Source organism: Myxine glutinosa, chromosome 8 (assembly GCF_964187855.1).
Source record: "Myxine glutinosa chromosome 8, kmMyxGlut1.1, whole genome shotgun sequence".
NCBI classification, from domain to species: domain Eukaryota; kingdom Metazoa; phylum Chordata; class Myxini; order Myxiniformes; family Myxinidae; genus Myxine; species Myxine glutinosa.
Window position 1 is genome coordinate 169230081 of NC_136268.1, and position 23520 is coordinate 169253600.

The following is a 23520-nucleotide window of genomic DNA, read 5'->3' on the forward strand; positions in this document are numbered from 1 at the left end:
ACCACACTTCACTGGTGACCCCGATTGGTTCAGCCGTTGCTGACCACCGAACGCGCCATGGCCACCAACGCCGTCACAGTCAAACTCCCCGAGTTTTGGGAAGCGCACGCCGACATTTGGTTTTTGCAAGCCGAAGCTCAATTCCACCTCCGAGGCATAACAGCGGATGAGACTCGGTACTAAGACGTGGTCGCCGCCCTCGGGCCCGGCATTGCCGCCCGAGTCGTGTCCATCCTTCGGCGCCCGCCTCCGACAACAAGTACGGGGCGCTCAAACGTCTCCTCATCGCCACGTTCGGCCTCACGGAGATCGAACGGGCCGACCGCCTCCTGTACCTTCCCGAACTCGGCAACACACGACCATCCATGCGGATGGATTTTATGCTGTCGCTGCTTGGTGACCAGCCCCAGGATTTCTTATTCCGGGTGCTTTTCCTACGCCAGCTACCTCTACAGGTACACCTCGCGCTGGCCGGTTCCAAAATAAAGGAACCCCGCGCCCTGGCCGTAGAGGCCGACAAGTATTTCGCGGCCTGTGACACGCGGTCGGTGTATGGTGCTGCCGTAGTGGATCCCGGCGCTTCCATCATGGCCGCTGCTACGCCCCGCCCACTACCGCCGCCACCACCACCACCGCCGTTGACACGGCCGCCACGGGCACCACCGCCGCAAACCTGGTGCTACTACCATGCCAGGTTCGGCCGCAAGGCTAAAGCGTGCCGCCCGCCGTGTTCTTTTGACAGGTCGGACCGGCGCTCACATGCGGCCATGAGCGTCGGCCATTCCGGCAGCCTCCTGTTCATTACGGACACCTTGTCAGGGCGCCGTTTCCTCTGCGCTACAGAAGCGCAGGTAAGCCTCCTCCCCGCCTCCACGTCCGACAAGCGAATCGCGGGCCGGGACCCCGCATTGCTTGCCGCCAACGGTACACCCATCCGCACATTCGGGAAGCGTTGCCTCTCCCTGCGGTTCGGAGGGCAACGCTTTCAATGGTCGTTCGTGGCCGCCAGCGTGCCAATGGCATTGCTTGGTGTGGACTTCCTATGTACGAATGGGTTGTTGGTCGACGTGAAGCGCAAACGGCTCATCCAGCCCGAAACCTTTAGCTCGATCGCTTGTTCGCTGAGCGGCTCGTTGAGCGGCTCACTGAGCGGCTCACCGAGCTGCTTGCCAAGCGGCCTGCTGGAAGGTTCCGTCCCGGCGAGTTTAGTTTGCACGCTTCCGGCAGCGGACGACTTTACCCGCCTCCTCGCCAGTTTCCCGGCCCTTACGCGGCCCACCTTCTCAGCGGTGGCCGTTAAACATGGGGTGGAGCACCATATCCCCACGGCCGGGCCGCCAGTCTATGCCCGGGCACGCCGACTCGAGCCCACGAAGCTCGCCGTGGCGAAAGCGGAGTTCGCCACGCTGGAGCGGCTGGGGATCATACGGCGCTCCAACAGCGCTTGGGCTTCTCCTCTGCACATTGTGGAAGCCCGGCGGGGGATGGCGGCCGTGCGTGGACTACCGCCGGCTCAATGATGCCACCACCCCCGACCGCTACTCGGTCCCACACATTCAGGACTTTTCCGCCCGTTTGGCAAACACGATCGTGTTTTCGAAGGTGGACCTCATCCGGGGCTACCACCAGGTCCCCGTCCAACCGGACGACGTCCCGAAGACGGCCGTCATCACACCTTTCGGCCTCTTCGAGTTCCTAAGAATGCCCTTCGGGTTGAAGAATGCGGCCCAGGCGTTCCAGCGGCTTATGGACAGCGTCTTGCACGACTTACCTTTCCTGTTTGTCTACCTGGACGACATCCTAGTGGCGAGCGCGTCCCGGGAGGAGCACCTGCTCCACCGCCGCACGCTTTTCGAACGCCTGGGCCAGCATGGCCTAATCATCAACCCCGCCAAGTGCCGTTTCGGCGTCGCCACCATCGACTTATTGGGGCACCGCATCACCGAGCACGGGGCCGTCCCTTTACCGGCCAAGGTGGAGGCGGTCAGGGATTTCCCGTGGCCCCGCACGATCAAGGGGCTCCAGGAGTTCCTGGGCATGGTAAATTTTTACCACCGCTTCGTGCCCCATGTCGCCCGGCTCCTCCGCCCCTTGCACGAGGCCCTCCGGGGCAAGCCGGGCAAAGGTGACATCATATGGGCGGAGCCGATGGCCGCGGCATTCGCGGGCGCAAAGCTGGCTCTGGCCGACGCCCCCATGCTGGCGCACCCGGCGCCCGATGAACCGATCGCCCTCACCACCGACGCGTCAGACTATGCGGTGGGTGCGGTGCACGAGCAATGGGTGCGTGGTGGTTGGCAACCGCTGGCGTTTTTTTAGCCGGCAGCTTCGCCCGCACGAACGCCGCTATAGCACCTTCGACCGCGAGCTGCTCGGGCTCCACCTGGCGGTCCGACACTTCCGCCATCTGCTGGAGGGCCGCCCGTTCACTGCCTTCGTTGACCACAAGCCCCTTGTGTTCGCGATGGCCAAGGTCGCCGAGCCATTGTCGGCATGGCAGCAGCGCCACCTCTCTACCGTGTCCGAGTACACGACGGACATCCGTCACATGGCGGGTAAGGACAACCCGGTGGCGGATTGCCTTTCCCGGTCCGTCGTGCACGCGGTCCAGCTCAGGGGCGGCTATGCCCGAATGGCGGAGGCCCAGACCGCCGACCCCGGTGTCCGGGCCTTGCGGACCGCCGTCACGGGCCTCCGCGTCACTGAGGTGCCATTCGACACCATGGGCACGGCCCTCCTATGTGACGTCTCTCTCGGCCGGCCTTGCCCCATCGTGCCCGCTGGCTGGCAGCGCCCAGTGTTCGACGCCATCCACGGCCTGTCCCACCCTGGCACGAAGGCATCCCAGAAACTCGTCGGGGCAAAGTTAGTCTGGCATGGCCTCAGGAAGGACGTCCGCGACTGGGCCAGGACGTGCCTCGTGTGCCAGCGCGCAAAGGTCCACCGCCACACCCAGGCACCGTTGGCCCCATTTACGGTGCCCGAGCGTCGGTTGGACCGCGTGCACGTCGACTTGGTGGGACCTCTGCCCCCCTCGCGAGGGTTCACCCACCTCCTCACCATGATCGACCGCACCACACGGTGGCCGGAGGCCGTCCCATTGGTGGCAACGTCTGCGGCTGAGGTGGCGCAAGCCTTTATCGCCACTTGGGTTGCCCGGTTCGGTGCCCCCTCGGACATCTCGTCCGACCGCGGCCCCCAGTTCTACCTCGGAGCTCTGGGCCATGGTGGCGCAAGGGCTCGGGGTGAAACTACACCGCACCATGGCCTACCACCCCCAGGCCAATGGCCTGTGTGAGCGCTTTCATCGCCTCATGAAGGCCGCGCTCTGGGCCAGCCTCCGCGACGGCGGCTGGGTCAACAGACTCCCCTGGGTCCTGCTGGGCCTCAGGACGGCGCCCAAGGACGACCTGCGCGCGTTCTCGGCGGAGCTGGTCTTCGGGCAACCACTGCGGGTACCGGGTGAATTTATCCCCGACTCCACGGCTCCTTGGTCCGCAGCGCAACAGCGCTCCGCCCTTCAGGAGACCGCCCGGAGGTTCGCCCCGGTGCCAACGGCACACCCCGGTTGCCCGCCTTCCCACGTCGCCCCGGAGCTTCGCACGGCAAAATACCTCTTCATCCGGCATGACGCCCACCGGGCACCGCTACGGCCCCCGTACGACGGGCCCTTCCGCGTGCTGGAGACCGGGGATAAACTTTTCACCATCGACATCGGCGGTGCCCTGGATCACATTTCCGTGGACCGCCTCAAGCCGGCCCACCTCGATCCGGACCACCCCCCACCAGCAGCTCTGCCTCCGCATCGAGGCCGCCCCCCGGCGATCGGACCCCCGGCACCACCCAGCCCTGCCGGCCCGCTACCCCCCAGCCCAGCACCCATCGCCAGGGGGTGCTTCGGCCGGGTCATCCGGCTTCCCTGCAAACTCACCCATCAGGTGCGCGGGAATTCTGGGGGGGCGCATGTGGCGGGCACAAGGGGCAATAATTCCGCGCACCAGTGGGTGGCGCGAGCGCCCAGGCGGGGACCGAAGACACATGCCCCGCCCTTCGACCGATCGGCCACGCCCAGGGACTCGGCGTGGCCTCGGCACATATATGTGGGCTCTAAGCTCGAGCCCGCCCAGTGCTGCAGTACGAGCTTTCGAATAAAGACTCTTTGTTATAACAAACGCGTTGTGGCCTACTTCTTTGGCAAGCAAGTTGTGTGTGCGCAGTACCACACTTCACACTGACTTTCGTTTTCAAATGTGTCCCTCCCTTTTGCGATCCATTATATTTTAATTTGACATTTTAAAAACTTTACAAGGAATTTCAACAGCGTTACAGGTTTTCTGAAGGTATGCAAAACATACCAACCTCGAACCGCACTCAGGAGAGCTCATACATCCGGCATGTTGATGTTTTGTATCCCACTGATACGCCCGACCGGCACCCGTGTCCCTTAATCAAAATTTCATCACCTTGTTTTTGTCACCTACCCGACTCATCCACCAGGTTTTCTCATAGCCCGTCCACAACTTCTTGAAACATTGTGTTATATATCGTTTTTGGTCACATCTCTCAATTATTATAAATTACTTTTTTTAAATTAAAATTTTTAGATCCAGATCTTCACCGAAATCGAACGAATTACTCCTTGTTAAACACCTGTCTACAATGTTTCGTCCGAATCAGTTTATACCTTTTTGATATATCGTGCTGTATATAATTTTGGCCCTTTCTCTCAATGGCGAAAAAATATTTTCAAATCTTCAATCTGGATTTAGATCTTCACCAAAATCGAACCAGTGCATCCTTGTCACACACCCAACATGTACACCAAGTTTCGTTCAAAACCGACAATTCTTAGCCGCGTCGCAAGACGCTGGTCATAGAGTGCCCTCTGCTGTTGTTCTTGTTCTTGTTCTTGTTCTTGTTCTTGTTCTTCTTCTTGTTGTTCTTGCAGAGAAGACAAAACCTCAAAGCTCCACCCATTCTGGGAACCATAGCTCCACCCATTGTGGGAGAGGCTTCATATAAACAAATATCCACCATTTTATTAACTCGCATAGCTTTGAGGCCTGTTTTGTAGGCCCGTGGTGTCTTCCTCTCTCACACAGTTTTCTTTCAAATCAAATTCGATATATCATTTCATTTTTCACAGTTGCTAACATAGTTTTAGACTTGGTTGAAAAAAAACGGGAAGAAAATCCGATGAAAGTTGCCCTTTATAGAACGAAATGAATTCTCAAAGGCCTGTAACTTCAAGTCCATTGAGATATATATATTTTAAATCGCGGCATGGTCAGTCATACACCGCCCGAAATAACAGACGGGAAAATGCCGAGATATATTAAAAATTCGTCCATTTGATGACAATCGTCACGATGAAATATTTAATTTATACGTCGTCACAATAATGTGGAGAGAGGAGCATAGCTTCGTTCACGTGTCGCCACACACGGGAAATTGCCGAGATATATATTTTTTAATCGCGGCATGGTCAGTCATACACCGCCTGAAATAACAGACGGGAAAATGCCGAGATATATTTTCACTTTGCACAAAAATAACATCAAGTAATCGAATCAATAGGAATGTCCTGTGCCTATAACATCGACGTTATAGGCACAGTTGCATCTAGGCATTGTGTAACATCGACGCGGCTTTTGTTTTAATTAAAACTTTTGTACTTGTTTGAGATGACCTGCTCAAAGACAGAGAGACAGGGGTGAAAACATAATCTCCGTCCACCAACTACAACGGCACTTGCTCGAGCACATACATCAACCAGGCTGAACAGTTTACGTTTTCTATCCCATCTGCATTTGGACCTTAACCAAATTCTATTCGGCTTGTTCTCGTTACCCACCCAACTCATCCACCAAGTTTTGTTATAACCAGCCCACAACTTTTTGAGAACAACCTGTGGGAGGGTTTGTTACCTGCAGCTGCGGTGATTGGACACCTCGGGCCAAAATGTTTAAAAGGAAATCTAAAATAAAATTAAAATGGGAATTGGATGTGGAGCAGCCATGGAGGGAGTTGGTCCCTGGGCTGCGGGATTCGGACCAGGAGAGGTCATTGGGGATGGTCCCGGGCAAAAGTTGCCCCTTTCAAAATTTGGGAACGCCAGCCAGCTGGGGTGCTGGGCTGGCAAGATTTGGACGTGGGGTCCAGCCATGGGTGTCGTGGTATGACCTGGCCCCACGGGGGGTCTGGTGGAGTGTGGCATCCCTTTTCCGTTGGGGCGCCACCCGAGCGAGTGGCTCGGGCCGACAGGGTCACCGGACCCAGGTGGGTGTTAAGACCTCCGGGGGTCCGAGGTGGTTTCTCAAGCCTGGAATGGCATATATTGAGGACCTCGAGGGGGAGGTGTTGTGGGTCGCGCTTTGGTGGTGGCACCGCGAACGGCCAACTTGGGCTTGATGAAGTGGAAGTGACTGCCTGGGCATGCGGCCTGTCACCCTCCCTGAGACTGGGACAGCCAGCATGTGGTGACCTGCCATGCTGTGCTGGGCTATGGATGCGGGTCGAACCACATGGACAGGAATGAGATAGCCCACCGGACAACCGTTAGGGCATCTGTGGAACGTGATGGTGTGAGAGTGACCTTCCACAGATGTTCCGTTATGATTTATGGGCTCTTGGTTTGGGAAGAGAGCTATGGGAGTGTTGAATGGGAATGTGTAACGTGCCGAGCATATGGGCCATGCTCGGCTGGCATGTGTATGGCAAAGCACCCTTCTTTGGTGAGTTTAGTGAAATGTGAAAAATGTTTGGCATGGGTAATCTGAGAGTTAGATGCAAATTTAAGGGTGAATTTTGAAATGCTATGGTGGGCACTGCACAGTGACACCATTATTGATCCAGGTGTGCCAGACCAAAGTGATGGAGGCTGTGATAAAATTGATAGATTAGCAAGCCACAGCCTTCACCTGGCTGTGGGGGCGACTGTGCCAATATTTGGGACGCGGGGTCATGAAGATGGAGTTGGGTAGTCTGGGGGTCAACGTGGTGCTATGGGTGTCTGAGGTGTGTGGACCATGTCTTCTGGGTGGGTCTCCTGGTCGAGCATGGCTGTTGACTGGACCTTGGTGTGGTCAAGTGTGGTTGGGCACTGGGGGCTGCATGTGGTCGGACTGGGGGATGATGTGGAGGTGCAGGGGACGTGGCTGTTGGGATGCCACGCACTGCGACTGTGCCCCCCAGGTCCGAGGCCTTGGGAATGGCGGTGTAGGTAGCAGGTGCTCACCACATTGGCCAGCTGGGGCTGGTGCAGCTGTGTTCCTCGCAGGGGGGCCGAAGGATGGATGGTGGGTCACACCCTTATGGACACTCATGGGCCATGTTGGCGTTTCGACTGCTCACCCTGTCCCGATGACCCTTGCACTGTAGAGGTGCGGAGCTGTCGTAGCCACAGGTAGTTGTTTATAATGGTTCACCGTTGGTTGCGGACCCACATACCTGCCAGTATAGTGGGGACAAAAGTTAAATTTGGTGAAAATTTGGTTGGCCCAATGGGATAAATTTTGGGATTTTGAGGGTGGGTGGCACTTAGGACCTGAGCAACCTGCAACTACCTTCGATTCAGGTGAGAGGAACTGGGGTGTACTGTCCCAGGCTTCAGGACTTGCTTATGGAAATTTTGGGACATGTAATTTGGAGTTGGGGGCGGGTGAGAGTGATGACATGGTCAGTGAGGGGGGATGGAATGTGTGCCACAGAGTCGTTTGGGTGGCATTTGTTTATGTGTAGAGGTTTTGTGTTTCTATGTGGTCGTGAGGTTGGACATTGAGTATGAGTGATTATTGTGTTTTGAAAATGTATTGGTTAAATGTGAACGGGGAGTTCACAATGGCAGGCCATGGCTCCTCAGCAAAGGACTTCTGCGACTCACTGGGACTGACACAATCTGTCAATTTCCCGACCCGGATCTCAGTCAACGGAACATCTTCTCTTCTGGACTTGGTTATGACTAACTTCCCTGAAAATGTCTGCTGCTCTTCTGCTCCGATCGGATCATCTGATCATGTCCTTGTTAAAGTGGACATCTCTCTGACCATCCTCAGGGAGCCTGCTCAGCGTCGACGAGTCTGGCATTTCACTCAGGCCAACTGGCACGGTCTTCAAGCAGCCATCAATCATCTGGACTGGTCTCCCATCTCTACCACCTCTGACATCAACTCATCCTGGGAATTCTTCCAAAGTAAATTGCTCTCTCTCATGCACAGATTTATCCCATCTCGTCTTCAGTTGTCATACCCTTCCTCCCGTCCATGGTACACGGAATCTTGTGGTGAGGCTGTTGCCCAGAAACAACTTGCCTTCGTCTCCTGGAAAGCAAATCCAACGGAAGGAAATCTCATTTCCTTTCACAAAGCCCGAAACAAGTGTGTGTCCACCCTCAGGAGAGCCAGGAAACAATATCTCTCCGTTCTCAAGACCGAACTCTCTTATCTGTCTCCCTCTTCCAAATCCTGGTGGCGTCTGGTCAAATCCGTTTCTGGTGTTTGTTCCCCCTCCATCCCCTCCCTTACCTCAAACGGCTACACAGCTGACTCCGCACGTGAAAAAGCTGAATGCCTCAACTCTGTGTTTGCCTCTAAATCTTGTGTCCCAAACCCATCCCTCTCTGTACCCACCATACCCAGTCGTACCCTGCTGCTCCTGGACTCCGTGTCCTTTCCTCCTGACAAGGTGGAAAAGTTTCTGTCAACCCTCGACTCTGATTCTGCAACTGGACCCGACGGCATCAGCCCACGTGTCCTAAAATCCTGTTCTGCTGCTCTATCTCACCCTCTCTCTGTTCTCTTCACCCTCTCTTTTGCTCAAGGTCAACTGCCATCTGCTTGGAAATCAGCCAACATCACCGCTTTGCACAAAAAAGGTGCAAAAACAGATCCTAGCAACTACAGACCAATCAGCCTTCTCCCAATTATCAGCAAAGTCATGGAATCCATCATTGCTTCGGATATGAAATCTTTCCTCTTCTCCAATGGCTTGATCTCTGATCATCAATTTGGTTTCAGACCAGGTCACTCTACTCTGGACATGCTGCTTCTGCTGTCTCAACAATGGATGGAGGTCCTCAATGCCAAACAGGAAATTAGAGCTGTCTCCCTCGACATATCACGTGCCTTCGACACGGTCTGGCACCCCGCTCTGCTCACCAAACTCTCCTCCTTTGGTATCCATGGAAATCTCCACGCATGGCTGGCGGACTTCCTCTCTAGTCGTCGTCAACGTGTGGCCCTGAATGGGTTTCTCTCATCTCCTCTTCCTGTTCAGGCTGGAGTTCCCCAAGGCAGTGTTCTGGGCCCCGTGCTTTTTCTGGTCTTCATCAATGATCTCTCTGACTCTCTCGAAAATCCTCTCTATCTCTTTGCTGATGACTCCACTCTCTGCCGCTCCATTCCTCTTCCCTCAGATCGGCAGTCTGCTGCCTCCTCACTCTCTGAAGACCTGGACAAAATCACAGACTGGTCAAACAAGTGGAACATGTCTTTCAATCCTGACAAATCTCACACTCTTACTATGTCTCTCCGAAAAGATCGACTGGACAACCCTCCCATCTACTTTCTCAACAATCCTCTCCAAGAAGTTCTGTCGCTCAAGATTTTGGGTCTCACTATCTGCCATGATCTTTCTTGGGAAAACCACATTTCCAAGCTGGCCTCCAAAGCCAGTCGCCGACTGGGCATCCTCCGTCGTGCGAAGTCCTTCCTCGGCACACCTGAGCTCCTCACCACATACAAGGCTTTCATCCGCAGCTCAATGGAATACTGTTCTCCCCTATGAGCCGGTGCTCCTGCCTCACACCTAGCTCGGCTTCACGCTGTTGAAACAAAAGCTTTCAGAATTATTGGAATCTCCCGCGATGAAGCTATCTCTGAGGGCCTTTCACTCACTCACCGCAGGCAGGTAGGTGGTCTTTCTGTCTTCTACCGACTCCTCTCCGGCCTTGCACCCCCAGCTCTCTCTGTGCTCTGTCCCCCAAATATTCCTACAGGTCGCACAAGATCTGCCAGCAACCCTCTGATGGTTAAACTGCCGAAATCTCGGCTCTCTGCTCACCTTCACTCTTTCATTCCTCTTTTCTCCCGCCTCTGGAACAAACTCCCTCACTCCCTTCAATCCCACTCCTCCCTCCAGGTCTTTAAAACAGCTGTTCACCACCATCTCTTATCTTCCCCCATCCAAAACCTTGATCTTTTCTACCCCCGCTAATTCACCCCAGATCCACCTTGTTTGAAATTCCAACTTCTTTCCTGGAAGTCCTGGCAGTGTCCATATGTTTTATACCTCTCCCACCGCCCCCTTCCCACGCCCCCCCCCCCAAAGCCCTCGCCCTCTCTCAGATCTCTCGATGTCTCCATGTCTCTCGGTCCCTGCTCTCAAATGTTGTGTTTGTGTCCTTCCCCCTCTCTCCCCATCTTGTCTACCGCTCCCTATGTTATATGTTTTATGTGTCGGTTTGTCTTTCTGTGTGATTAATGTTCGCTCTTTCACGAGCCTCGATCTTGTATACAAAAAAAAAACCCTTGTGACATCTTTTTGGTACCATCTTCTCTGATATGTGTTGAGAATGGAACGGCAGCGGGGGGGGGGGGGGGGGGGCGGGCGGAATGTGTTTTGGGATCTTGTGGGTGGGGAAGGTGTGTGTCTCCGCAGGTACAGATCAAGCTCTGAGGAGCGATGCCTGCGCCCCCCCCCCCTCTGCGGCAATTACCCCTGGCAGCCAGTGGTATCTGGAAATTGGAGCTCGTTGGTGGAGGGTCTGGTTGGGCGCCGTGGGGTAAGGGAGACTCCCGGCAACCCATGTAGCTGCAGGCAACGGAGATCCTGGTGTGTGGATAACCTCACCGGCGGGGTAACAGCGGAAAGGGCTGTTGGGCTGTCACGGGGCCAAGAGGTAAAAGGGGGGGGGCAGGGGGGGGATGAACTTGAAAGTCGGGTGACTTGTTTTTGGGACTGCGGGCACCACAGCTTGAAGCACCCCCACCATCTTCCTTGTGCGGTACCTCCCCGCTGCCTAGTAGAGAGAAAAGCACGCATGTGATATGACATCTATGCCATGGTCCTGCAGGGGGGTGAAATAAGTGCTTGGAATTATTTTTGTGTTGTAAGGATTTTTGGAATGTGTATGAGTGGTTCAGGGGTTGTGTTGTATGAATGTGGGCGAAATCCACCGAGCCAGGTCACTCACCTGTAACACCTGGACAGGGCCAGCGGAAATTTTGGGGTGCATTGGGATGGCCCCGCAGGTAAGGTTGCATCTTGTGGCATCCACCGGGGGATGCGCTCTGTAGACGGGGGTTTGTACAAATGTTTTATTAGAGTTTTGGAATTTTTGAAGTTTTGGTTAAGGTTAAGTATTGTGGTTAAGTTAGATTTTGCGTGTTGTTTGTTTCCTCCCTCCGCAGGAATGAACAATATAGATCATTGTACATATTTGCATGATTGGTAAGGGGATTAGCTTGTTAAGGAGGATAGGTAAGTAGCCCCGGCTCACTTCCCACGACCCGCCTGATTTATTTCGTAGGTTAATTAAGTGTGAGACATTAATATTGTTAAGACTGGAATGGTAGCGCCTGCAGTGAACCTAGCAGAAGCTATGGTTCCAGGGGGGGGGGGCTGTGTTATGTCGGGGGGGGGGGGGGGGGAAAGGAATATCTTGAGCGAGGTAGATCTGCATAGGTAACATGCTTCGACTGTCCTGATAGGGAATCTACCCTGTAATAAGTTCTGTGTTTTAGGTGGTTTGTCGGGGAAGTGTGTACCTGTGAACATACAAGGATGTTCAGGTGTTAAATAATTGTCGGGATTAAGATAAACCCCTGTGTGTCAGGCCTGGTAATCATTCCTTTGTTCCTTATGGCAACGCACACATATAAACACTTAGATAGGTCCTTAGTGCACACATTAATTAGTTCCCTTCCCTTACAATGACCTTGGAAGAAGACCGACAGGAAGCCAGATCGGGGCACCGCCGGATGGCCGCTGCCAGCCGCACCACCAGCTGGCCTGGCAACATCGTGTGAGACGAGTTGTAACCACACCCAGGATTGGTTGGTGCGGAAGGCGCGAACCAGGAAGCAATCAGCGTGGAAGGCGCGAGGAGGTTCGGCAAATGGCGGGAAGCTACAAGGTTCTGGTTGGTAGCGCGCCAGAGCTGATGTTACATGCAAGGTGATAATAGGGCTCGCTGGCCGACATTTTGTCTCTCTTTGCTCTCTTCGTGCAGGACCCCTTCGTATTGGGGATCTCTCTGTGCTTGAAGCCCTTCCCCTTCTTCGCTTGTCTCTGGTCTTCATTGGCTCTTCCTCTCGCATGCTGGACCTTCGTGCTTCGTGCTGGGTGACGTTGGTTCGTCGTGATGCTTGGAGCCAGATCCGCTGCTGTTGGTACTGGAGCGAGGGACCTCGTGGCGTGCATCGAGCGAGTCGCACCGAGGCCTGGCGAAGCGTGTGAGCGAGCGGACAAAGGGTTTCTTCGCGCTGGAGCTTGGAGCCACTTTGGATGGCAGACATGACTACAGACAAAGATAAGACGCACCACATTTCACAAGTATACGACGAGACATTTCTTTTATTAATTAAATCCTTTGTTCCTTTCTGAAGTGAGGTGTGCGGGATCCCGATTTAGGATCATTATTCGATTTATCCTCGCGTTTCCCTGTCCCAACCTTTATTTAAAATAAACCCTTGCATTCCCTCTACAGGTACGTGCTTTTGCCGCTTCGTCCTCTTCCCTTCTTCCTCCCGTGCGGTTGATAGCAAAATCCGTGTTTGATCATCGCCTCCAATAAAGCTGTTTGAGCCATCCGCGTTCCCTGGTGTTAACCTTGAGGGATTCGCACGACAATACATTTAAACCCTCAAACATACATTTCAACTCTGAAACATACATTCAAACTCTCAAACATACATTCAAACTCTCAAACATACATGCAAACTCTCAAACATACATTCAAACCCTCAAACATACATTCAAACTCTCAAACATACATGTATACTCTCAAACATACATTTAAACTCTCAAAGATACATTCAAACTCTCAAACATACATTCAAACTCTCCAACATACATTCAAACTCTCAAACATACATGTATACTCTGAAACATACATTCAAACTCTCAAACATACATTCAAACACTCAAACATACATTCAAACTCTCAAACATACATCCAAACTCTCAAACATACATTCAAATTCTCAAGCATACATTTAAACTCTCAAACATACATTTATACTCTAAAACATACATATTATACTCTAAAACATAGTCAAACTCTAAAACATACATTCAAACTCTCACACATACATTCAAACTCTCAAACATACATTCAAACTCTCAAACATACATTCAAACGCTCAAACATACTGTTGCGGTTTTGAGTTTACAGTGAGTATAATAAAGGTTAAAATTCCCCCCCCCCCCCCCCCCATAGTTAGTCACACCAGCACCATGTAGCCTCGCGATAGTGTAGTTATTTCTACGTATTTGTGAGCTTAATCCTTTTCCTGTGTTAGTTCTGCGTTGAGTAGAGTCAGGAGAATAGGCCCTACTTCTACCGACTTTACAGCTTCCCTGGCCTCATGCCCCTTTGCACTGACTTTGGTCATTTTGGGCGAATTAACACGAGGCAGGCCTAGGAGGGTCGGGGTGGAGCCGAATGAGGGGGCGGCAGAAGCGCTGACGGTAAGCACGAGCCGCCAATCAGGGCTCAGCGGTGGTGGCGGCAGCACTGCGTCACAGGGCGTGGTAAGAAGGATCGAGAGGGTTCGAGAAGGTTCGGGGGCGTACATATATAACCCGTTGCATAAAGCCCCCTTAGAGGACTGAGCATCAGAGGACTAGAGGACTTGAGGGCTCGCTGATGAACAGAGAACTCGCGTGCACTGACCAACCCGGAGGAATCGTTGAAGAGGAGTTGTGAGCTTCAGAGAACTGTGAGAGATACGTGGGTGAAGAGAGACGCGCATGAACTGGAATATGCGCTATTATAAGTGACGCTCGGTTGAGTTAGAGGCCGATCCATATACAGTGCACTAAATCGCGCGAGTGATAACGACTGTGTAACCGTCAGCCGCGCTGAGAGACGCACATTCTCGTTATCCCTCATCGGCTGTCTTTGTTCGGGAGACGCGTTACGAGGTTCCTTCCACCGCCTGCTGCCATCTTCGCGGGATGTGCTGGGACCGTGGAGAGCCGGACGGGGTCGTTCCTGGACGACCACGTCGACGCGTCTGGCTGGGACATCAATCCATCTGCAATTCCCTGTGTGAGTGTGACGGGCCCGAGTCCGGGGGATAAGATAAGACTGATTAAGGGCTGCCCTGTGTCTCTGCGTCCCCAATCATTGTATATACATGTGGGAATAATTAAACCTGTGTTCTTTCTTTTTCCATTCGATCATTCCTGTGGTTTCCTCATTGGCTAAGCGTGGTACGAATAGAACCGCTCGAATCGGGTTCCACTGCTAAATTGCACGGACCATGTGGTACTCAATCTGCTCGGCGTACCCAAACCACATGTGGCTCATGCGAGGCTTGCTTCCTCGCTTCCGTGGTGGCGCAGGGAATTAGGTACGAGTGAGAGTTGGTCCCGAAACCCTACTTTGCGTTTGCCCGGAAGGGACGTTTCAAGTCTCGGTTCCGTCAAGCTCAGAAAGAACAAGGGGATTAATCCCCCCCCCCCCTGGTAAGGGGAAGAAGGGCGGCGGAGAACCGTAACAATTGGTGTCAGGAGTGGGATTTGGAACCTGGGACAAAATTTTTGGACAAAATTTTGGACACCAATTGTACATATTGGCCGTAACAATTGATGTCGGGGAGTGGGATTGGACCTGGAGTGCGCTTCACAAAAATCAAAATTACGAGTGGACTAAATTTAATAGTTTAAGATCAAATTTTAAATTTGTACCATGGCTAGCCAAGACGGTCGAATGCCGGCCGGTGGGGGTAGAAGATGAGGTAGACGAGGAGGGGAAATTGATGATCCAGGACCCACGGGAAGAGTTGGTAGAAGAGGAGGACATTGATGAGGGGCCGGCAACAGGGGTAGAAAATGGCGGCACCATTCAAACATACATTCAAACTCTCAAACATACATTCAAACTCACAAACATACATTCAAACTCTCAAACATACATTCAAACTCTCAAACATACATTCAAACTCTCAAACATACATTCAAACTCTAAAACATACATTCAAACTCTCAAACATACATTCAAACTCTAAAACATCCGTTTTAGATGTTTTAGACCAACCACTCGTGGTGACAAGAGCCGAGCCGGACGGTGCCAGGGTACAAGCAATTCTTCATTGCGCAATTCATGGCGGAAATGAAAGAAATGATGGGCGCCCAAAAGAATGACATGGACCAAATAATGGCAAAGATGGACATCCAAGAGAAAAAAATGGATGCCCAGGGGGTCAAATCCACCCAGGAGATTAAAGATGGGTTATTAGGGCTGGAAAGCAAAATGGACATCCAAAAGAACGAATTGGAAAGAATGAGGGTGGCGTCAAAGAAAGAAATAAAAGAAATGGGGAAGGACATAAGGCGCAAGCTGAGCGAAGAGGTCGCATTGGGACGCAACGAGGTGACGCAGCGCATGGAGAGCGAGGTAGAGCAGAGCGCAGCTAGGTTGATCGAGGGGATATAAATCGCGACTCGGGGTGTAAAAGAGCCGACAGCCGCCGAATTGGACAGAAAAATTTTATGCGCGCCAGCGGTCGTCGAAGAAATAAAAGAAATGATTGAAATTGGGGCCGAAGGGACAGCAGAGTTAGAAAATAAATCGCGGGAGAAAGAAATGGAATGTCCTCAAAGTCTGTGTTTGCATCGTGATGCCGGGCTTGCTAATCAGATGAAAAGTTTGCAGGTGCTGCTGGCGGAGAAAAAGGTCCCCAATGTGAGATATAATGGCGCGAATGTGTTTGGCGGGAAAAGGGTTTTGGCGCCCTTGGGATAGAGACGAAACCCGGGTGGTCGTGGAAGGTCCGTTGTCCGGTGTACGAGAGCTAATGGCACGTGTGTGTGAGAAAAGTGTGCTCCGGAGCACGAGTGTGTGAGAAAAGTGTGTTACAGAGTGTGAGGGAGAATGCACACCGGACTGTGTGCGGGAAGAGTGTGTAACAGGAGAGTGCACACCTGAGTGCGTGGCGAAAGAGTGTACGAAGATTGGGTGTGTACCAGGAGAGTGCACACCCGTGGGCGTTACAGAGTACGTAGCGAGAGAGTGTGTAACGGATTGTGTGGAAGGTGTGAGTGTGCCTAGGTGTGCAGGTGTGAGTACGGTGTGTGGGAGAGAATGCACACCAGAGGATGTGGAAAGAGAGTGTGCTTTAACAGAATGCATGGAGTGTATGGGGGCGCCTCGGTGTGCGAGTGCAGAGTGGGTCGCGAGGTGTGGTGAGAATGTGGCTCAAGCATCGACGCAGACCGGGGTAGCGTTTAGCGCGATGGATAGCCGACGTGAGCCCTCGTGTGCGGCGGCAACCGGCGGGGATCGATGCCATGACACCGACCCCACCCTGTATGGTTGGGGCGGCGCCGTGTCGGTAAAGGCGAACGGCGAGGTTCAAGGGGAGGTAGGAGAGTTCGGAGCCGCGCCCCCTGGCGGGTGCGGTGCTATGACCATGGGCGGTTGGGGCCATCGTGCGTGTGACCCGAGGCCCCACGCAGAGATGGGGCCCTGAACCTCGGCCCGTCCATCCCTCCTCCCCTGGATCGGAAATGCCGGACGGACCCAACCTACAGTAGACCAACCACCCGCACGGATCGCTCGGCCTCTCGAGGTCAAGCCGTAATGGCGATGTATTTCTGCACGAAGAGGCTCAAGTGCAGTTGACGAATGAGGATAGTGTACCCTGCATGGAGGAATGGTAGTTTTACCATTCCTCACTCCGGGCCCATGAGCATTAGATTAGGGGGATGGCAGTGTTAGGCACATGGGGGGGCCAACAATGGTTACCTCCATGGGGCACCAAAGCTAGCCGAGGGAGGGCGAGGTTAATTGTTAGGGAATTGGATGACAGTAGAGGACATGAGATTTAAGTAGCGACTTTTGTATGGTAGAGGGGACGTAGAGAGATTAGATGGTTGTTAATGACGAAGGGTGTGCTTAGTTTAATGGGATGACGGGGAAGCATGAGTCTTAGGGGAAAAGCAGTTAGATAGATGATGCTGTGTGTGTGAGGATTTGTATTGAGATAAATAGAGTTGTGTTGAAGTGTATGGAAAGTAGTGTGGCGAGATAAAAAGGTGTGTGAGCACAAAAGGTGTGCAAGACAAAAGGTGTGGAAATAAATGGTGTGTGCGAATATTTGGTGTGGAATGCTCGGTGTGGAATAAAACGTGTGGAATGCATGGTGCGAATGAGTGAATGGGGGGGAGATGGACCCATTCACGAATACCCGGGGTGGGTAGTTTAAAGTCAGGTAGAGGGCTCAGGTAAATTGTTTGGATATTGACACCTGTGGTGCAGGTAGTAGCAAGTAGTGCTTTGGAGGGTGCGTGAGACAGTGAAATGGCTGGGCGTGTGGCTTAATTGATGCGTATAGTTATTTCTAGCGCTCCGCCTCTGGTAGTTTGTCGGCCAGGTGAGGCCGCAGGTAGGCTCTGGGAGCCAGTTAGAGTAGTTGTGAGTCGTTCAGTGGGGACCGAGGATCCAAGAGAAGGACCCGGGTTGCCCAATGCCAAGGAGGACATCAGAGGGGTAAAGTGCCAGGAGGGGTCTTCCTCAGTTTAGTTAGTCGCAGGAGCAGGTAAGCTCGGGTGGCGACTTCAGTGGCGGAGGTGCGCAGGTAGTTGGACGTACTGGTGGAGCCACACGACCCAGCCCCGAAAGTGTGCAAGGGCACAGTATGAAAAATTGGGGAGTGAGACACCAAATTCGTAGGGCACCGCTGAGTGGTCAATGGGGATTCGGTTTTTAGAACCACATAGTTTAAAGAGGCCGATTGGCAGGGTATGACCCCGGGTAGTTTAAAAGTTAATGTTACAAGAGTAGTTAGGAAGAGATTTCCCTTCGCGCCATCCACATCCATTCACCAAGGAGGACGGAGCTCCGCACCAAGATCAAGTAAACTGTTGAGTGAGTAAGACGCATCATGACGTAATGGGACATTGTGTTTGTTCCATCCCTTCCTTCCTGGGAGGGATTGGGAGACGAATTTGGCTTAGAGGGGGATATGGGAGACAAGACGTAGAGACGAATTTGAATTTATAAATACCAAGAAGGGCGAGGGTAATGTAAGCTGACGTTGGGGGGGGGGGAGGGGGGGGGTGGGTACGGACGGTTAGGGACGAGCCTGCTCTGTTCGCTCTTCCGTGCCCCTCATGCTGCATTACCTTGTACTGCTGTGCACCTTTGTGCCCTTCCCGCTTTGCTGGTGGTGCTTTGTATCTCCCCCCACCCCAGGACCATTTTGGAGGTGGAACTGTGCAGCACCATCGAACTATGCAGCATCCCTGCTGCACTTTGCTACACATGTGCAGCTGAATTGTGCGGCACTTTGCTGCCATATCCTTTTCATTTGTCATAACTTTGCTGCACATATTACACTTATGGACCACAGGTATTGTGGCCTTACACTTTGCTGTGCAGTACCTATGCTGCAAACTCACTTTGCATCTTCGGACCACTTGTTTGAGTGGCATCAATGTCATGCAGTCGGACCACATAGGGTTGGCCCTGCTGGCAGAATAAAACGAACACACTTGTTGTGCATTTTTTTATTATTGTGTGCTAGGGACGAGAAGAATTGTAAATTGATTTAGCCCTGAAGAGCAGGAATGGCCTGTATGCAATTCCGGGGGCTTGCCGGTTTGATATGCGCACACAGAAGATACAAGATGCAAGACACCAGCAGCAAATGAAATGTGAATTTTTGAGTGTGTTTGTGCTTTGCTGTGCTTTCTCTCCCCTCCAATCTTCTTTCCAAAAAGGACAGGTCCTGGGTCATAGAACCGTAAATAAGAGTAGGTTTTGTGCTTGTATATAAAAATGCTGCCCACCGGCTGTATGTTTAGTTTGAAAACAATTCCGGATTCGGTTATTTGTGGGCGTGATTCTGTTGGAGTAGCTACTCAACGCAGTAGGTGGGACATATTTAGTGTTTTAAAACTGTCGCATACACGGGTTAGAATAAATGTTCAGGGGAACCACATCTCTATGTCACATGTAGCAGTAAAAGTTAGTCCCAGATCTTTCTCAAAACCGGTCGTTCCAATTTTTGTAGGTTAGACTCGGGGACGAGTCTGACGTGGGAGAGGGGTAGTGTTGCGGTTTTGAGTTTGTACAGTGAGTATAATAAAGGTTAAAATTTCCCCCTCATAGTTAGTCACACAAGCACCATGTAGACTCGCGATAGTGTAGTTATTTCTTAGTATTTGTGAGCTTAGTCCTTTTCCTATGTTAGTTCTGCGTTGAGTAGAGTCAGGAGAATAGGCCCTACTTCTACCGACTTTCCAGCTTCCCAAGCCTCATGCCCCATTGCGCTGACTTTGGTTCACTTTGCATGAATTAACACGAGGCAGGCATCGTTGAAGAGGAGTTGTGAGCGCCAGAGAACTGTGAGAGATACGCGGGTGAAGAGACACGCACATGAACCGGAATACGCGCTATTATAAGTGACGCTTGGTTGAGTTGGAGGCCGATCCATATACAGTGCATTCAATCACGCGAGTGATAGCGGCTGTGTAACCGCCAGCCGCGCTGAGACATGCGCATTCTCGTTATCCCTCATCGGCTGCCTTTGTTCGGGAAACGCGCTACGAGGTTCCTTCCCCCGCCTGCTGCCATCTTCGCGGGACGTGCTGGGACTGTGGAGAGCCAGACGGGGCCGTTCCTGGACGACCACAGTGACGCGTCTCGCTGAGACATCAATCCATCTGCAATTCCCTGTGTGAGTGTGATGGGCCCGAGTCAAAGGGGATAAGATAAGACTGATTAAGTGCTGCCCTGTGTCTGCGTCCCCGATCACTGTATATACGTGTGGGAATAATTAAACCTGTGTTCTTCCTTTTTCCATTCGATCATTCCTGTGGTTTCCTCATTGGCTAAGCGTGGTATGAATAGAACCGCTCGAATCGGGTTCCACAACTGAACTGCACAGACCACGTGGTACTCAATCCGCTCGGCATACCCAAACCACACGTGGCTCGTGCGAGGATTGCTTCCTCGCTTCCGTGGCGGCGCAGGGAATTAGGTACCAGCGAGAGTTGGTCCCGAAACCTGACTTTGCATTTGCCCGGAAGGGACGTTTCAAGTCTCGGTTCCGTCAAGCCCAGAAAGAACAAGGGGATTAATCCCCCCTTGGTAAGGGGAAGAAGGGCGGTGGAGAACCGTAACAATACATTCAAACTCTCTAACATACATTCAAACTCTCAAACATACATTCAAACACTCAAACATACTGTTGCGGATTTGAGAATCCTGCGTTTTTATTGTTGTAAATATCACCCTGAGTAGTGTAATGATTCCTTGTAAATACCTCCGTTTGTGTGTAAAGATCATAGGTCGTCCCCTTAGTTAGGCCATCACATGCACGTAGGCCACCATAAACCCTTCTATATAGTTATTTCCTTAATATGTGTATCAGTTAAGGCTCTGTCTCCCATTAGTTGACTCTGCATTGCATCGAATTAAATAAGATAGTTCCCCTTTCAATTGCCAGCCTGCATTTCCAACTGCATTTGCCGCCATTACGCACGTGGTCAAGCCTCGGGGAAGAAGGTGGGAGGAGTCAGCCAAGCGCCAGGAACAAGGCATGGCCTGCCAGCGCCTCATCGAGGGGCGAGATCGGTGAGCCCTTGCGACCAATCAAGGCCGAGGCGAGCTCACCGATGGGCGTTCCTAAGAGGCCGGCGGCTTGATCGCGACACGCCTCATAAAAGGGGGTGCGGAAGGGCTGCGGGGTCAGATGAGAGAGATGCGGCAGATCCAGCAGATACGTGATCCAGCTGAACCGGAGAAGACAAAGACGTGAGGGGGTGCTGAGATTGCGGCAATAAACCGAGACCCTCTAGGCCCTATTGCCGGTTGTGGAGACACGGAGCTGCCAGCTGCTGTTCGCTTCAAGCCCGGAACGTGGACCTCGACGGTGTGCGTTTGCCCGGACCTTCCTGCCCTGCCATCGACCTGAACCTTCCTCTCCTTCCAGCCATTCATCCCAACTCATCATCCCCCGTGTAAGTCTGATTGTCGTCCGTCTTTTATGTTGTCCTGGGGTATAAGTAAGACTGTATTGTATAAGCTAGTATTTGCACTGTGTCTTCCTCTTCTTCTTCTTCGAGTTACTTTCGTTATCTTTCCTTCTCCCTTGGTTTCTTTGGTTTTGTACAAATAATAATAATTAGTAATAAATCCCTGTTCTTCCTACTTTGTCTTCTTCTTCACATTCGGTCGCTTTAGAGGTTTCCAAATTGAGTGTATGTGGCGCGATTCGGCCAACGCATATGAATCGGGTTTAGCCCCTTCGATAAACGGCTCACGCCGCAGTTCGCTTCGCTCGGCGCAACTAATCCATTACGCTGCGGCCGTGAGCGGGGGAGTTTCCTTGCGGAACCGGGAGGCGCTGGTATTTAGGTCATAGGACGGTTGGGCCTAATACCCTACCCAGCGCTGACCGGGCATGACGTCATACCCCCAGGACCACGTCAGTCAGTCATAGATGAGGGGATTAATCCCCCCTCGATAAGGGGGAAAGAGGCCGACGATGGGTTCCGTAACAATACATTCAACCTCTCAAACATACATTCAAACTCTAAAACATACATTCAAACTCTAAAACATACATTCGAACTCTAAAACAAACATTTATACCCTCAAACATACATTCAAACTCTAAAACATACATTTATACTCTCAAACACACATTCAAACTCTCAAACATACATTCAAACTCTAAAACATACATTCAAACTCTCAAACATACATTCAAACTCTAAAACATACATTCAAACTCTAAAACATACATTCAAACTCTAAAACATACATTCAATCTCTAAAACATCCATTCAAACTCTAAAACAAACATTTATACCCTTAAACATACATTCAAACTCTAAAACATACATTTATACTCTCAAACACACATTCAAACTCTCAAACATACATTCAAACTCTAAAACATACATTCAAACTCTAAAACATACATTCAAACTCTCAAACATACATTCAAACTCTAAAACATACATTCAAACTCTAAAACAAACATTTATACCCTCAAACATACTGTTACGGACACGCGGATTAAGATGTTATGATGGGCCGAGCGAAATGGCCGCCGTGTTCGCACAGTTTACCCGATTCCACCCGACGTTGACCAAATCGCGCTATGCTAAATCAATGAAGGAAAGGACACAACGGCTGGGTTAAATGAAACGACACAAGGGGTACAGTTCTCAAGACCTCCGGAGGAGGATATAATTGGTGATGCAGAAAAGGGGTAGATTACAGGGTAAGAGGTAAAGCACAGAAAAGATGTGCACTTAGACACAGTCTTATCTATCCCCGACAGACCACAGACAAACGGGACAAGACTGACTTACACAGGGATTGATGGCAAGGAAGGACAGGCAGTCGATAGCACAAGGTGCACCTTGGCTCAGGGGCAGAATCAACACGGTCCGGTCCAGAGATGCGGGGAGGTATTTCAGCGCTCGGAGGTGGCGTCTTCTCTCTCCAAGCTGAGGGCGCATCTGACGTCACCTCCCTCTTCCTGCGCATGCTCAGCGGGGAGTGACACGCCCTCGGCTCGTTAGCTCCGCCCCAGATGGAATCGGTCCGCCGCTTCTATTGGGTGCGGGGGGTTACCGGGCTCTGCCCTTGATGAGGAGCTGACAGCGAGCCCCTGCGTGGTAACCCCGTCGGAGCACATGTTCAATGGCGGCTAACCAAGCCGGAGTGAGGACGCACACTCCCCGCGCCGCCGCCGCTGTTGTTGTTGTTGTTGTTGTACCATGAGGAAGAGCTGCGGGGAGGTATTGGGAGGTCCTAAACTTTCTAACGGTGCCATACAATCACATTCTGGTGCAACGAAGAGTCAGAATTAATGGAAACGAGTCCTTAACTGACATAGACTAAGAATAACTAGCAAGATGTCCTATAGTTGTCTACGTGAGATGCGGTGGACCTGGATGCGACATTTAATGGGGGAAAAAGGGGGAGGTCGGGTCTACAGAGTGTTGTTTACAGAAAATGGGACTAGGGAATGGGGGATTGGGGATAGTTGGGAAGTATTGGGGAAATAGGGGAATATTTACAAGCGGATATGGATGGATCCAAATCCCATATCCGCAACAATACATTCAAACTCTAAAACATACATTCGAACTCTAAAACAAACATTTATACCCTCAAACATACATTCAAACTCTAAAACATACATTTATACTCTCAAACACACATTCAAACTCTCAAACATACATTCAAACTCTAAAACATACATTCAAACTCTAAAACATACATTCAAACTCTCAAACATACATTCAAACTCTAAAACATACATTCAAACT

The 23520-nt window shown here is 51.8% G+C and overlaps 1 protein-coding gene across 1 annotated transcript in view; it reads right to left on the bottom strand.

The window, feature by feature from the left end:
- BICC1 (BicC family RNA binding protein 1) overlaps positions 1-23520 on the bottom strand; it is a 564931-nt gene that overhangs the window by 339374 nt on the left and 202037 nt on the right.